Source organism: Mytilus galloprovincialis, chromosome 10 (assembly GCF_965363235.1).
Source record: "Mytilus galloprovincialis chromosome 10, xbMytGall1.hap1.1, whole genome shotgun sequence".
Classification (NCBI taxonomy): Eukaryota; Metazoa; Mollusca; class Bivalvia; order Mytilida; family Mytilidae; genus Mytilus; species Mytilus galloprovincialis.
The window spans coordinates 54,035,627-54,053,371 of record NC_134847.1 but is presented as its reverse complement, the minus strand read 5'-3'; positions in this window follow the sequence as shown (position 1 = coordinate 54,053,371).

The following is a 17,745-nucleotide window of genomic DNA, read 5'->3' as shown; positions in this document are numbered from 1 at the left end:
CTTCGCTCTCTTCCCATATATATCGATTTAGGTCATTAACACATCATGTATCGAATAATATATAACCGGTTCATCCCAAAAATATCTTGCATTGATATCTTGATTTAAGGTAAGATGTCTTATGCGTAACTGTGGATCAAATGTATTTTCTGATTCATCTAATATTTTTCAAAAACGTAACTATAAATCAGCATCACATTTATATGCGTAAAACTCCGAACATTGTGCAGAGCTTTTTATCAAATTTGCGCGAATTCAAAAATGATGAAATCGCTTGATAGAATATGAATCAGATCTGAATGATCGCAAAGGGAAATTCAAGCTCTTACGTCGAAAAATAAGCTGACATTGCCATGGTAAAAACGAAAACCATGAAAAGACCATGAAAAGACTGTACACAAAACCCATCATAGAAAACAAAAGACTGAGCCACACAAACCAAACTTAATAAAATCTAGTGAGATCTCAGATCTTCAAGAGTAAGCAGATTTTGCTCAACATGATGCACATGTCATGTAATTACAATCAACCTAAGGTGGTACTAGTAAGTCAAATTCGCTTGGTCATATTCAATAAAAAGAGGATTTCGGGAAATCATGATAAGAAATGCAAGCTCTGGAACTAATCAATTGGGAGATATATATCCTATATGAAGCCGCTGTTGAAATGTTGCTACACATCAATGGAAAGTACACATGTACTTGAGAGGCAAAATCTTTTATTGTTCTCAACCTACATTTTTTTGTCGATCTCTAGTTGCTGGTCAAGATATGAGTCAAATTGAATTGTATCTGTTTTATCATTTATTTTAATTTCGATGGTATAGATGTGTTCTTCGTTGTCACCAAACTTTGAATTATCTAATGAGAGGAGATCATGTTTATAACGGAACGTGATAATAAAGGATATTGCTAGGTTATTTTCATTCTTCTGAAGAAGCTTCTGATAAAACCTCGTATACTAGTAATTAAAAAAAAAAGTCGACATCAGAAAGAGCGTAGTTGGTTATCCAGGGCATGCCAATTATTCGTTAAAAACACGTCTTTCAAACGAATTAAATTTGTTGAGACTTCAAGTGAATTGTTAATGCTTGATTCATTTATCAAGAAGTTTAGATGATATTATTGACACACAAAAAGGAGGATGTTCGGGACTTTAACTGCGGGGACATCAACATATTTGTTATGCAAGTAGGAAAGGTGCTTAGCAACGTTTTAGTTTTCACAGATTGATGTATCATGTGTATCAGACATCCATTCAGCTTTATAATTGTCACTTATGTAGACGAAACGCGCATCTGGCGTATTAAATTATAATCCTGGTACCTTAGATAACTATTGTAACAAAGATCCCCAAAGCCTAAACACGTTCGGAAAGAGTATTTACATCTTTGTTTTGTTAATGTGATATATGTCAGGAATTGTGTTCCTTACATGTATCATGATCTTCTTAATAGATATTTGCTGCTTACAATGAAGATATTGCACCTTGGGTTTTTCGTCGTAAAGTTGATATCATCCTCACGAAAAGGACGCCATCGTAATATGATAGACCTTTATAGAATATATCTTTGTCATATTACCAAGGATGTGTTTTAAGTGTCGTAGACAGTTTTTCGTTCTCTTTTTTTCGATTGTGACACTCCGAATGAGATGTAACACCAAAGTCTACTTCATATAATCAACATGGCTTTACCGGTATTCCTATGTTGCCTTTATTTGCCACTTGTGGAGCAGGACTATGTTATGTTATGTTTTGAGGGATATGTGTGTCTTTTCATTGCTTATCGTTTTTATTTTGCTATGCTATTGTCAGTCTCATTTCAACCCATAAGTTTTATTCTTTCTTGTGGATCGCCATTCCTTTTTCCATTTTCGAAATATTCGCATTATACTGTATACTTTTTTATTCTTTTGTCATCATTGACACATTAGCCGAAATAGATTATAAATCTTTTAAGGATCACTGAATATTACGTCATATTATATGAGCTTATTTATTTATTATTATCTATTTAACTATGGTTACAAATTGATATCCAAAAACTAGAGTATTACCTTTAAAACAATGTTTGTGCATTGTTAGATTTACTTTTAACAGATAACAGAATTTCACATTTATCTTTACAATATTCATATATTGTCCATTTGACAGCTATATATTTGCAGACAAAAATTCTTAAAAATTCATTTTTTCAAATAAATATTTTTTTCCTTGATGTATGTTAATATATGATATATACGAACTCTGACTATTAATTTCATAATTTTCGGTCAATGAATAAAAAAGTTTCCCATTAGGTCTCTATGTTAATTTTATTTTTTGAAGTGTTGATTACCTGATGGAGTAAGTGTAAGTAGTGTTACGGCCTTCCAACAAAAACAAAAACAACATATCATGTATATCATATATTAACATACATCAAGGAAAAAAATATCAATTTATAAAAATGAATTTGTAAGAATTTTTTTCTGCAAATATATAGAAGTCAAATTTTTAATACAGAGTTTATTACAAGTTGAAACAACATTATGCTGTTTCGAAGTGTTTTAATCTTTTCGATATTTTCACCGCTATATGGATTTCTTTTTAATAACAACATCAATCCGAATATTCAAACCTCTGGACAACAAACTGGTGGCAATAACCATGTCCTTACAATAACCGAGTTTTATGACGCCAAAACGAAACTACAAAACAAAATTGATGAGAGTCGTCATGAGATTGAAGATCTACGCCATGATACAGACAATAAACTAGCCTTAATGACGTCACAATTTCAGCAAAAGTTTTCTGCTTTCCAGCAACAGTTGACCAACAATCTTGGTCAATATGGAACAAACAGATCACATGATTCTGAAGACAAGTATAATGAATTGGTTACAAATCACACTCGATTACAACAAAATTTCAATGCATTGAAAGACAAATACCAAAAACAAACTATCGAGTTATTGTCTCTAAAAAACAATACGGAACACCTCTCCGATAGATTGGATGACTTATCACAATGCAAAAGTAAAACAATGCAACTTGAGAAGGCTATAGAATTAAAGACGCTGAAAAATATCCAACCGTTACGCGACTTCAGTAGGTCCAAACGATTAATTCTCAAACTCATGTTTTAAGTATCAACGACCGCGCTAGGAGTCAAGATTTCCGAGCGTTATATAATATTACAGTCAATTCGATGAGTCAAATGTCAATGAGATTGAACGAGCAAAATATGTCAACCGAAGCTCGTTTCCAAAACACTGATGTGAGACAGAATACATCATTGGTTACCTTGATAAATCAATTGCATGACTCTGAAGTAAGACAAAACTCTGACCTCAATGCGAAAGTCAAATCAGTAGGAAACAATTTAACGTTAACCATTGGTAATGTGCAGCAGGCAGTGAATACAATTAAGAATCGAAGTGAGTAAATACTAAGTACTGTATCACAGAAATTCGTAATACATATAAAGCATAATAGCCATATAATCGAGTAACTATATGAAAACTACAGGAAATATTTAAGACCTTAAACATTTATTTTTGAAGTCCGACAATACAAAGAAACAATATTCACTGGACGTTAAGCAACCAACAATCAATCAATCAATCAAAGAAACAATATCATAGTAATGTGACATTACAACATTTATTAAAAAAAAACTGCATAACTGTCACAGAGAATGAATAATTAGATAAATGTAAATATTGACATTTATTCCTTTGTTCATAAGAGTCATTTGAAACTTCAAATGAAAACAAATTTCCACCATTATAGATCATGTCTCGGAGATATTGCTGATATTAGGCTATAGTATAAGTTTTATCAAAATCTGGCACGAATTGTACCTGTGATAGAGCTAACAAGTATAAGTCTAATAAAAATCTAACAAGAGTATTTCCCGTAACACCGCTAACAATATCGGACAGACGAACGGAAGCACGAACGGACGAACGGATGCTTGGTATTACCATGTCCATAGCAACGCGGGAGACAACAACAGTTAAATATGTTTTAGATACTTAGATAGTTACATTTTACTACAAAAACAAGTGAACGTCAACCTGCTTGTAAAAGAAAATCCTTTATATTATCATAATCTTCATAAACGTACTGCTATTGAATTAAAGTCTTTCCGTACTCTCATTAGCCGAAATATTTAGCAGTGAACTTGCAAAATCAAAATACATAAAATGGCCTTGTCCAATTTTTTTTTGTTGTCGGTTATTTTAAGATTTTCCATACGACGTTTATTGAATTATACATGATAAGTTAAATAATGATCTGTAACCAAGTGTTATTACTTAGTAGCCGAACCATTGTCCAAGATGGCCACCAACAGGGAACTTAGTTTAACATAAAAGCTATGGGAATAACATACAAATGCTCCTCCTCGAGGAGCACTGAATAGAATGAAACCAAACATGGCCTACATGTTTCTTATTAGGTGATGATGAAGTGTTGCTACTTTTTTTCCAATCTACTATTCAAGATGACCATCAGGAGGACTTCGGTTTAACATGGAACACAACAGCGAAATATGTAACCAATATCTTATTCTAAAAAACCTTTGAATAGATTAAAACCAATCTTGGTATTGATGTTCCTGATGAGGTGCTTACCTGCTACGTATTTAGTTTGTAAATGTGTACTGATTTGTCATCCAAGAAGGCCACAAACGGGAGACCTAGTAATAGGAATTACATAAATATGTTTCCTTACATGAGCCACTGAATCGAATGTATGGGAAATGCAACTCCGACCCCTGCCCAAATTTTTGTTGAAGAGTTTTCCAAAGATTTCCAGCATAATACAGGTCCTGGGTAGAACAAATTTTGCAATTATTTCCCATTTTGTGATAATTACCTTTAAGTTAATACATGTATCTTTATAACTTGAGATATACTGTAAACTGATAAAATATCAAGAAAAGAAGATTCATGAACCAATATGAGCAAAGTTGTAAACTGACATTTTGCTGGAGTTATTGTCCTTATAAATTCATTTTCTACAATTTCACTGAATTAATGGTCATTTCTGTAAAGTTTACATAATCACTCAAATTTTCAGGGATATTGAATAATTACTAGAAAAAACGTCAGTGATTATACATAAAAACTAAAATAAAGAAAGTTAAATAATTTATTCAAATTTTTATCAAATCATATTGAAACCTCATTATCATATTATTATTAATAACATAGTTTGTAAAATTTAAAGCACAATACATGTGTTTATTAAAATGTTAGTCACGATCTATTAAGATGATAGACTCAACATATAAAATGATAACCTTTATATATGTTGGGTTTGGTATATTGAAATGTTAAGCACTATTTATTAAAAATGATAAACTCAATTTATTTAAATGTTACACACTCGAGCGGGATCAACTGATCCATATTTGCTCTGCTTTTCTACTGGCACATCTACTTGATTCACATATGTTTTACCATAACATTTCAACAAACCTTGTCCTATACATATTGAATAATATTTTACGGCACGTCTTCAGTACAAACGTCCTGAAGGTACCCAAATAAAAGGGAATCAGCAGTCTCGAAGTGATTTCTGGTATAAGATATGAGCAGAGTTCCTTACCGTAAGTTCTCTCACTATGAATTTCAGGTTCATTTATCCACTCCTTATACAATACCTCCCACCCTAACTCGAATCAACCACTGATTTGTTATTACAATAGTAGTATACTAATGAGAAACAAACCGTAAAAATGTGCATAACATAAAGGGTACTTTTGTTTCTGTATATCTAGATTTTACAACTTTTGCTACTTCAGATACTTAAGATTTTGTTTTTTAGGTCCATGCAAATCAACCCGCCTCCTCCTATGTTAATGAATGATAATGCAAAGAGTGTAATTTAAATGAAATATAAAAGATAGTTCCAGCCTTAAAAAAATTTAGATATTTGTTTTGACAGATAGTAATACGCAGGAGCTTTGTCTTTTATAACTGATTCTTTTGTCATCAAAGTAAAAATATCATTGTATTTGTTCCTTCTCCGTTTCTTGCATTCCCCCCTCTACAATTTGCAGTAGCTTTGGAGCCTACGTTTACTCCAACCTAAGGAAAATCTCTATCTATGCCATACGTTTTTGTTTATGAATTAATGTTGTTCAACAGTTTAATAAAATATTACTGGCAAAACCCCTGAAATCATATTAGGCAATTTAACTGTTCAGTGATCATGTAAAAAACTATTCATTTTCTCGGGATTATATATAATCACTAATGAGTTTAGTAATTCTACATAATCCATGAAAAAGCAGGGATTCTTCATAATCCCTGATTTAACAAATTCACTGTGACATACATACTCCCTAAACTAGCCAATTATTCTACAAAATCCCTGAAAAGGCAAATTATCTTGAAAACACAATCAGCAAGACACGTTCTACCAATAAATCGAAATCGTCAGTCGACTCCTTATTAGAGTAATTGCCCCTTGATGATGAAGTTTACCAATTTTTTGTGTTTTAGTCTTATATCTTAAACAATATGAAAGATATGTAGATTGAAACTTAAATAGGGAAACAATATTCCAATTAAGACAATTTAGAGGAAATCGTTTATTGGCGTTTAAATTATCAAGTATTTTCCCGTATTTAAAAACAAAAACCTTTTCTATTGCATCAATGAAAATCTAGTTGTATTTCCTTTGATAATATATATTGGTTTTAACTAGTTTTTATGAAGTATTATACCTAAAAAAAAATTTTTTTTTTTCAGTGGCAATGACAGCCTGTGTGTCAAGTGGTGTTACAAGTCCTACTGGTTCAATCGAAAAATTCGAAGATAAGAAGGACAACTGTCGGTGTAAAGAACATAATTTCATTTCGTACAAGTGGACAGTTCACCTGCGAAGTAGAAGGGCTATATCTTATCCCTGCATTTATAAATACTAGTACTAATTTTGGACATTATCATATATATAAAAATAATGATTTTTGGTAGCAACTTTTTTAATTTCATCACCACTAGCGGCGATAGTGGTGGTATTGGAAATACAGGCACTGCCGTTGTAGCTGTAGAATTAAATATCGGTGACACAGTGATGATTCAAACTGCTAACTCCATGTATGTTGTATCTGATAAACGATCGTGTATTATCAAAGCTACATTAAACTAGGCATTTAATTTTAGGTATGTCCGAATATGTAAAGATAATTATTTCAATCAAACAAAGGACATGTGTGATAATTAAAATAGTTAACTAATCACAACAATTATAATGAACAGTTAGTCTGTGACCATACTCTAAACTACTACAAATATTCCATTTAAGTGTTTTACTTACAGGAATATATGATACCAATAAAGCAGGCTCTATGTTATTTAACACATTTGTGTTACTTCGAGGAGTTAGTGTTATTCTTAAGTAATATTTATTTGATTTATTGTTGTCATTTGGAAATTTAATTTTAACATTGTCTCTTCATGGCTTCTGCAAAATTTTTGCTCCACTACTAATTCTCATTGTGATTTAGTGCTTGATAGGTTATACAACTTTTGACAACTGGTAATATTTCTAAGACCCATGGAACTCTAGTATTTTTTATCTACAGTTGAATTGGTGTCAAATTATCGTGTCTTTATTCATTGACGGAAAATCTGAAATTGGTCAATAGGCGGTTAAGGTTTCTGTATTTAGCTATATGTTCTACTTCAAAAAACTCTAAAAGACATATTCTGTAAAATTTCACTGGCATTCGAAATTGATTTTAACAGTAAAAATTCTATAACTGCTTTCGAAGTCAGTGAATGCTTTTGTCAGTCTTTTTTATTTTAATTTTAGTTGATTTGTTTGTTATAGAGTTAAGTGTGACGTCCATTTTCACTGAACTAGAACACACTTTTATTTAGGTGCTAGCTGAGGACCACCGCAGATGCGGGTTTTTCTTGCTGCGTTGAAGACCTGTTGGTGTCTGCTTTGTGGTCGGGCTGTTGTATTTTTGACAAAACACCCATTCCCATTCACAATTTTAACCTTGCTTCTATGCATATCTAAGCTTTCAAATTTGACAGATTATAAGCAGTACTCAGACATTCTAAATCTTGTGCCGAATAGTATGGATAACTTGATAAAATATTACAATCCGTTTTCTTAACAGTTTAGCACTATATTTGGCACCACCAATAGTCAGTCCATTGTAATGAAGAAATACCAGGTCATTCAAATTGTTAATTCTCTTGAATGTGATTAATAGATGTTGTGTATTTATCATCAAGCAGACACACGACTTTACCATAGACCTTGCTCGTAGCAACCGAATATGATTTAAACAGTCAACACAATATGGAAAGAACACAGAAGAGAAGACAACACCAGTTCCTATTACCACACAAACACCTATAGTTTGGAAACACGGAACTGAACAAAAACTTATGTTAGAATTGTCCTCTCTGGTATGGAATACAGTTTCTGCTCCACTGTTGATATCCACAGCATTCAACATGTCAAGTATAGTAACTCTGTTAAATCACATTTAGCAATGTCATACACGTCATCGAGAACAATTATGGATGGGACCAACAAACAACATGTCGCTAAAAGTGAATCACTAGCGGAAGTCTTCAAGGTCAATAATAATTTGTATGCAGTTAAATCAGTTATATAAGCATTGGCACAACTTATTGTCATGGATATCATTTGGCTTATCCCCCTTAATCGTGTTGAGAGATAATGTAAATGTTCTACTTATAAAAAAGAAGATGGGGTATGATTGCCAATGAGACAACTATCCACAAAGGACCAAAATGACACAGAAATTAACAACTATAGGTCACCGTACGGCCTTCAACAATGAGCAAAGCCAATACCGAATAGTTAGTTCAGTTTAACTGAAAAACTTATATCAAGTCAATGGTATTTGGTATTCAGTTGTATTTCTCGTTTTCAAAAAGGTTATACCGCTCTCCAACTTAGTAATAATTTATTTACTTTCATTTTTTTGCATAGATAACATATGTTACAGTCTCGCTAATTCATTAAGTATTTGCACTATAATCTTATAAAACTAATATAAAGGCGATACACCTCATTTAGTCCACAATGTTTTAAAAAGTAATCGATGATATTTGTTTTGTTATTATATTTCCATTTTGAGTCATTAAAGTAAACTACGACGAACACCGAAAAAATACTTTAGGTAACTTGACAGGCTACTGTTTTGTGTGTAACCATGTGTCTTTGTCCAAACTTACTAAGGACATTTTTACCACGTGCTATATTGAGGTTTGTCATTACGTCGTCTGATCTTTTTATTACCGAACGTGACTTACTCCCGATTGTGACTGGTTTGCTGAGTGTGAACTCGCATTGCTTTAAGACGTGGCATGGTACTTTTCCATCCCAAATTCATGTATTTAGTTTTGATGTTATATTTGTTATTCTCATCGGATTTTGTCCAATGACTTAACGTTTGTAGTTGTGTCTTATTTTTTCTGTTGTATTCGTGTGTAGTGGTAAAGATAATCAATCATCGAGTTCATTTATTAGATTTAAGTTTGGATCAACGAAATTTACACGATATCTTTGGTTTACAGTTTGATTCAGAAGAAACACCACCATAGCTAGATAATAAAATTAATTATCTAATTTCTACCTCAATTTGATATTAATTAGTATTGTAATTTTCATTGTTATTAATAAACGTATATAAGTCTTACAAATCTAGTCTTGAATTCTATCCAAATTCTTTCTTATTTAGAGGAAATCGTTTTAGAAATTCGAATGTGACGTCACTTTGTGCGTCGAACTGGCTTTGGCTAACACGGCTGTGTATTTTTATGTCCTGGTATTTAGGTTGTTTTATGTAATGTATCCGTTTTTATTCTGTAGTTAGTCACCACTGCAGTTTTATCGTATATATCTATTATCTATGAGGTTTGGCATGCCACAAAATCAGGTTCAACCAACCATTTTTTTCCCCTTAAAATGTCCTTTACCAAGTAAGGAAAATGGCCAATGTTATATTATAGTTCGTTTCTGTATGTGTTATTTTTTAATGTTGTGTTTCTGTTGTGTCGTAGTTCTCTTATATTTGATGTGTTTCCCTCATCGTTAGTGTAACCCGGATTTTGTTTTCTTTCGATTTGTGAATTTCGAACAGCGGTATACTACTGTTGCCTTTATTAACAACAACAACAACAACGAAAACATTACATTAATTAAATAACGTAATAGCCCACAATATTTGGTGTGTGTGAATCCATCATTCATAAAGCTTTCATACAATGTTAAGTCTTTGTTAGTACTAGTATTAAAAACATGGAGATCATAATAGACGGACGCGTCTTATCTGTCTTTTCGTTATCCCTCCTTGAGTAATCTTGTATGGTGTTTTATAGTTGTTTTATATTGGTGAAAATAGAACACATATTTTGAAAAAAAGATGAAGAGCAATGTATATCTTAAATTTGTTATTATTCTAATGGTTTAAGGCTTCTTGGTAAGATTCCAGAGACGGCTTCCCGTCTAGTATAGGAACTTCGCTTTTTATAGCCAGACCTACTTGTCATTAACCGAGCAACCGCACTTTTAGTTAACTGACTTATGTGAGTTTCTTGTCGCCTTAATGACGTTGCGAACTCTTCCGGATAGTCTAGATCATCCATGTTTTTCTTTCGAACTTGAAACATATGGCCATTTTTCATAACTTTAGAAAGCTTTGGTTTTATCAATTTTTCTCTGTTCAGGTCTATCTTTGGGTGCATTATTCTTTGAAGTTCGTCAGATATATATCTGTTTGTAGTCTCAATACACGTGGAACAGGATGCTGGACCAAGAACTTCACAAAAGTCATGGCCTTTTTGACATTTTTGGGGGTTTGAAAGAGACGGGTATGAGTTAACTTTGATTAAACTCGGGCCTTGTTGTGTATCGCTTATTTCAACTTTGTCTTCCCTGGTGTCTGGGCGTGGCATTCCATATCCTGGATGTGTTTTCGGTGTCGAAGCTTTATAAAAATGCCTCATAATAACGTTTTCAAATTTGGCCTGATTGTTTTCACGGAGGTGCGTCTTTAAAATGTATTCTCTTTCCAACTTTTGTTCGATATTGTTGGTTGAAATAAACCTTTCGCCGATAGTCGGCTTCTCACGAAATTGCATATCTTTCCCGGCAATGTTTTCTTGAGTAATAGAATAAAGAGATCTGAAATTAAACAATGGCACTTTAATTACACATATACACAACAATGCCAAAATTATTTTCACTCATTACAATAATGATATTTTCTTAATCTTTTAATCTATAAGTGTTCTCTTGATATATATTCTTTAGTTTCTCTTTTCCTTCGTGCTTATGACGGAAAACTAGGTTTTTTTTCTCATTTGTTCTTTTATGAGATATCTTATAAAGAAAATTATATAAGATATCTTACAGGTTATATGAGATATCTCCTAAACTATATAAGATATCTTATCAACTATATAAGATATCTTATAAACTATATAAGATATCTTATAAACTATATTAGATATCTTATAAACTATATATATAAGATATCTTATAATATAAACTATATAAGTTATTTTATAATATAAACTATATAAGATATCTTATAAACTATACATTGTATCTCATAAAGTTTATGATATATCTTGAAGTTAGAATAAATAGTCAAACGGCTTGCCGTATATTAGGCTTTTACAGTTTTTGATTTTCTTGTAATATATAAGACTTAAATCATCATTGATATCTCAATAACAATAAATAACTGTTACTAAAACGAATTTTTCAAAATACAAATGATTTTTCTACCACAGAAAAATATAATATTAGTTGTATTCGGCAATTTTTGGGGGAATTTTCGGTGCTCAATACTTTAACTTCGTACTTTATTTGGTCTTTTTAAATTGTCACTAATGAGTCTTCTGAAGATGAAACGCGCATTTGGTGCGTACATAATTTCAATCCTGGTATCGATGATGAGTTATTCAGAAGCATGTCTAGCGCTGACAGATACCATAGTTTAAATATTGAGATACTTTTAAGGTTGTTTTCTGATCTTGTTTTTTTAATTCTTTTGTGTTATATTTCTGTGCCATTAAAATTCTTTAAAATTGCTTTTCTTTTTACAGATTACAAAGCTATTTGTTAAACTCTTATAAAATGTCCTTTTGTCTTTTCTTGATTTCTGAAAGAAAAATGTACCAATGTGAAGAATAATATAGATAGAGAAAATCAATTACCACAAAAAATATCAAGTTATATCTCGAAGACAAGACAAAGGAAAACCTTTTTTCTCTTGCTTTTTTAGTTCCTTTATTTGTAGACTATCAATATGTACGGTTTTAAAGTCTTATAAAAAAAATAGTCATTTTGAAACAATGCAGCCAACATCCATTGCTAGGTCTATATATATAAGCTATACAAACAACGACCAATATTTCTAGTATTAGACTGAGTCAGACCACAATAATTACTTTTTGTCTAAAAGGTTGTTTCTCGCTTTAATTTTTTTGTTAGGCGTAGATTCTTCTTGTACCTTCTGTCCATCTGTCACATTCTGTTCCCAGAAAGACCCAGAAGACTGTCGCCGTCCTAAACTTTTACTAGAACTTTCACGAAAAATATTTTCTTTTTCTCCAAGCTGAAGGAGTCCAACTGAAGAACGACGCCTCTTGTTGACATATTGTTCTAAGTTATTTAAGTCGCTAGGTGCAAATATTTGGTTCGTTGATCCACGTCTCCGAAGGTACGCTTCAACACCTGGTAGTTTGTCCACTTGTTTTTTTCTGTTCGACACTCGTGTGCGTGCAGAAGACACACTTGCATTGCTGTTGGTATCTGACATCTACAAACACAGAATTGTACTGTTTAAAAAAAAAATGATGATCTTTTGTACTTATAAGTTATTTTTGATTTTGATATAGACAATGAGATTTAACTCGTAGGTATTCAATCTAATTAAAATATTTATTTCTGATTTTGTTATACTCATATAAAATATAACGAAATCAGAGATCAATATTTTAATTAGACTGATGAGAATTGAGACTGAATATGTAATATTAAACTTTTAATATCAAAACTATATCTGAGGCTACGATTTCAAGGTACAGTGTGACAATGCTAGTTAACTTATAGATCCTTTAAATACACTTAGTTTAAACCTATTTGTTTATAGTGGATTGGGAAACAAGTTATTTCAACTTATATTTATCCATTTCCACTTTGCGGGTGTAAGTGCTGCCTTGTAGCGGTATTAGTTAGCCTACTCTTTTTTTCGAAATCTACACCTTATTCTAAAAAGTTACCAATCATTAGATTTTTGAATATTGTTTTAATTCGTACTAATATTGTTTTTGTTATCACTACATGTAAATTAAAAGCATACTAAATATTATTGTTAAATACATATGCACTTTCTTGGAACTAAAATCTGTTAACTCCTGTATCTTGGAATTGCACAAGGTCATGTTTTTCTCTGACTATCAATGACGTCTTTACACTAAATTCATTGAATGTTGGCTGTGTATTGACTGATAATTTAGTCTTAAAAGCATGATGTACTGATATTGGTTGTTATTGGCTTTGAAATGGCTGTCAGTAACTGCGAGTACGTTCAGTTCAATACTAAATCTCTTTTTCTAGTTTGGATGTACAAGTACCCATTCACGTCTACATGTTTTTGATATATGTATTTCTATTTGTATCCAACTGATTAGTGAAGCATTTTTCAACTGATTTGTATAGCCCATTCTTATGTTGTACTATTACACCACTCTCCTAGGTTGATGAGGGTTGGAATCCCGCTAACATGTTTAACCATCTTTGTCATTTGATCTCTTGTGGAGAGTTGTCTCATTGGCAATCATACCACATCTATCTATATTCATTGATAGTAAGCAAGATTTCGATGCAGTCATTTTCTACCACACACTTCGGGTATACGTGTAACTGTTTAATTCCGTAGACATTATTTGAAGGTTTATATATACATAGGTATGCAGTTTGAACATGCATTATATGTGTAACCGAAATAAAAATGAAGTAATAAACACAATACTCTTCATTTCATTTCATGCTCTTCTTTTCTTTTTCGTTGACATTCTGTCTTGTGACAGCAACACCAAACGTGCATTTGATAAAGAAATATTCGGTAAATGGAAGTTGAATAATATAGAATATAACTTATAAAATATTTTAAGTTTTCTCGGAGAATATTTTATACATGTTATCGAAATATGTTGTCGATATTAGTTCTCAGAGACTAATTATTCCCAATACTTTTTTCAGCCAATGCGTATATGATCAAAGACGGGTTTCTTTTTTCTTGAAGTTATACCACGACAAAAAGAGAAAACTGAAACATATTTAACTTTTAAAAGATCAGTATAACATTTGATTAGTACCGTGCACCTGTTTTCATTTTTTTTAATTTTTTATCTCACATATTTTTTTCTTTCGTTCAAACTGTGATATGTGAAGAAGGTTTGCGGTTCTTTTCTTTCTTGAATGCTCCAACATCCTTCACGAATACAAACTTGCCATCACTATATGACCAAACTGAATGACAGTACTGTAAGTGTTGTAAAACAACAGAAAATAAAACAAGCAATATTTGATCAATACAACAGTAACTTACCGTACGTAAGAAATAGTTTTTTCAAAGGATCTCCTGTCTTATCCTTAAAATGCTAACAATGATCAACTGTTCCAAACGTTCAATGCAGTTTTATTCTTAGGAACATGCATTCATAAAAAGACAATACTTAGATGTCTTTCACATCTTTAAAATTTCCTTGTGTATTTTGTAAATCAAACAAGATTAAAAGAAACCAATTACAAAAGAATATATAACGTATTTATATAATTCAATGTGAACCGATTAAGATAATCCGAATTAAGTATTTGTTTATAAAATATATTATTATGAAGGACACCTTCAATGATACATTTACGCAATCGATTTTGAAACTGTTTAAAAGGGAGAACACAATCGTAGATAATCACATGTTCTTCTTATGTGTTTACTTTAACATTTACTAGTCATCAGAGTAGAGAAACAACTAATTCTAAGTAGTCGTAGAAATGCAAAATATATACATTGAAACATTGTCTTATCAAGAAACAATATGAATTCGTTATTCAAAGGTCAATAGGTACGAAGGACCATATATAAAACAGATTATCGTGCGTAAATGCTGATATAAGTACAATTGATATCAACTGATTTATTTCTACCGAAGGTCGGTGGTTCTCTCCGCACACTCTGATTTCCTCTGATCGCGACGAAACTAATTTAAAAAATAAACTACAAATGAGGGCGATGGTTACAAACAAGATATATGTTCTAACATCAACCTGGATAAGAGTACATCTAGCAAGTTCAATACTTTTCAGCAATACTAAGTTAGACTACGGTTTTTGCATTTGTTAATTACATCTGAAACAAGTCTTACTGACGTAATCTGACAAGAATGTTAGATACAGCCATTATATTTTGAAAGTCTTTCAAAGTCAATAATCGATATAGTATTGGTTATCTGCTGCACGATTACATCATGTTTCCAGATGAATTAGTTTTAGTCATTTTAACTGAAAAAACGACACTAAAACTATAATCTCATTTTTGTTTATCCAGAAACATCTAGAAACGTTAGGTAAATGTTATTTTGTTTATAATTTACAACTTTTAAAATGTCCTTTTGCAAATATTCTTGAGATTCTTCGAGTAGTGTTGGTATCTCTGGACTAATGAAGTTATATAAAATTGTGGACTATAAAGTCAACTTCCAGTTATTCAAACGTATTATAACGTTCTTAATGTTCTGTATTGATTATTTATATGCCGTTTCTCTATCATAAGACTCATATTTTGACGACTGAAGCTAACTTTGATTCTTACTTTACCTACTATCTGAATAGTTTTATCCCTTTAAAATAGTGTCACCTTTAGAGATCGAACCAGCGTGATAACTTAATTAACAATCATTGTTTTGAGTCGGTACACGAAACCACCCGACCACATATACTGACCACTGATATTATTTACAACCAACACTCGTTTGTAGAGATAGTCATACTAAAAATCGAAATCAAAATGACAATATGATCGAAAAAAAAACGAAAAACGACCAAAAGACAAACAACTGTTACAGTCCACAAAACACAATATAGAAAACTGAAGACTGAGCAACTCAAACATGAACTTAAGCCAGGAGTTATATCAGGTTCTCCGGAAGAGTAAACAGATCATAATCCACATGTATGTGGCTACCGTGGCGTCGTTTTCTTTATATAAGTACAAACCCAGTGATGAGTCTAACCCTTTTAAATTTTACAGATTGAGCAGAAATTGCATCTGGGAAATATTGTGCCCACACGATCAACTCAGTAATGTATAAATACTTGTTTATACGTCTTGGCTATATAAGGAATAACCTCAATCCTCAATCTTATGGCCTTATGGCACAACTCTTCTCATTGGTGCATATTACGCCCTATGTGTATCTTCCTCCGTGTATTTTTCTCCGTGTACTTTAATTTTGTTTTTGCTGTTACGATTGAGGTTGCGGATGTTCGGGTAAGTCGAAACGTCCTGTTTTTGAAATAAAGGCCGAAATGATATACATTGAGAATGGAAATGGAGAGAGACTGTTTGGAGTTTATATAAAATTGAAATAAACAGATGTGGAGTGATTTTGAATGAGACAAATATGGAACTGATTCTAATCATTTCTAAGGAAATAGATTTAACCAAACATAGATCATCTAATGGCCTTCAAAAAATAAAACTGTCCTTATCGTATAGTTAGGATTTTTAAATGGCCCCGACATGACAAAATGTGGAACAGTTCAAATGAAAATACCAAGCGCTGATTTTCAAAAAAAGGAACAAACATGAACATAACTATAACTACAGGCTCCGGATTTGGGATAGGCACATAAAGAATGAGGCGACGTTTAAACCATGGGGAACAGTCGGGCAAACAAAAACGTATATACAAACTGTACAAAACAACTGGAAATGGCATATTCCACCAGATTGGTACAAAGCGCATCAACTAAGTATCACGATGTACTTGCATTATATAAAACACTATATAAAATGATATTTTGTTTTATATAATGAATATTTACAGGAACGACCAAACTTCAAAACCTATAATATTGGATTCTCTAAAAAGAAGATGTTTAATGTTTAACATAAAATTGAGAATAGAAATGGGGAACCCAACCAAAGTGCAGGCCACCAATGGGTCTTCAACGCAGCGAAAAAATCCCGCACCTGGAGGTGGTTATCAGCTGGCCCCTAAATAAAGTTGTGTAATAGTTCAGTGAAAATGAACGTCACACTAAACTCCAAAATATATAAATGCACTAAAATTTAAAAAAATAAAACATGCACAAGACTAACAAAGGCCAGAGGCTCCTGACATGAGACAGACGTAACAATGCCGCGGGTTTTAACATGTTTCGTGAGATCTCAAACCCCTCTATGTATCTAGCCAATGTAGAATAAAGAAACACATAGAAATACGCACAGTAAAACTCAGTTTAAAAGAAGTCTGAGTCCGATGTCAGAATAGGTAGCAAAAGAAACCAAGCAGAATATGTTTTTTTTATCGCAAATATTTGTTTTGATTCTGGAATATTAAAATCTAGAAAAAGCACAGTTACTGCTGTTAAAATTCGACAACTTAAAGTAAATTTCGTTTTAATTATTGTTTGTTTGCTGTCTTATGTATGACAGATGTTGGCAATGCGACAATTATC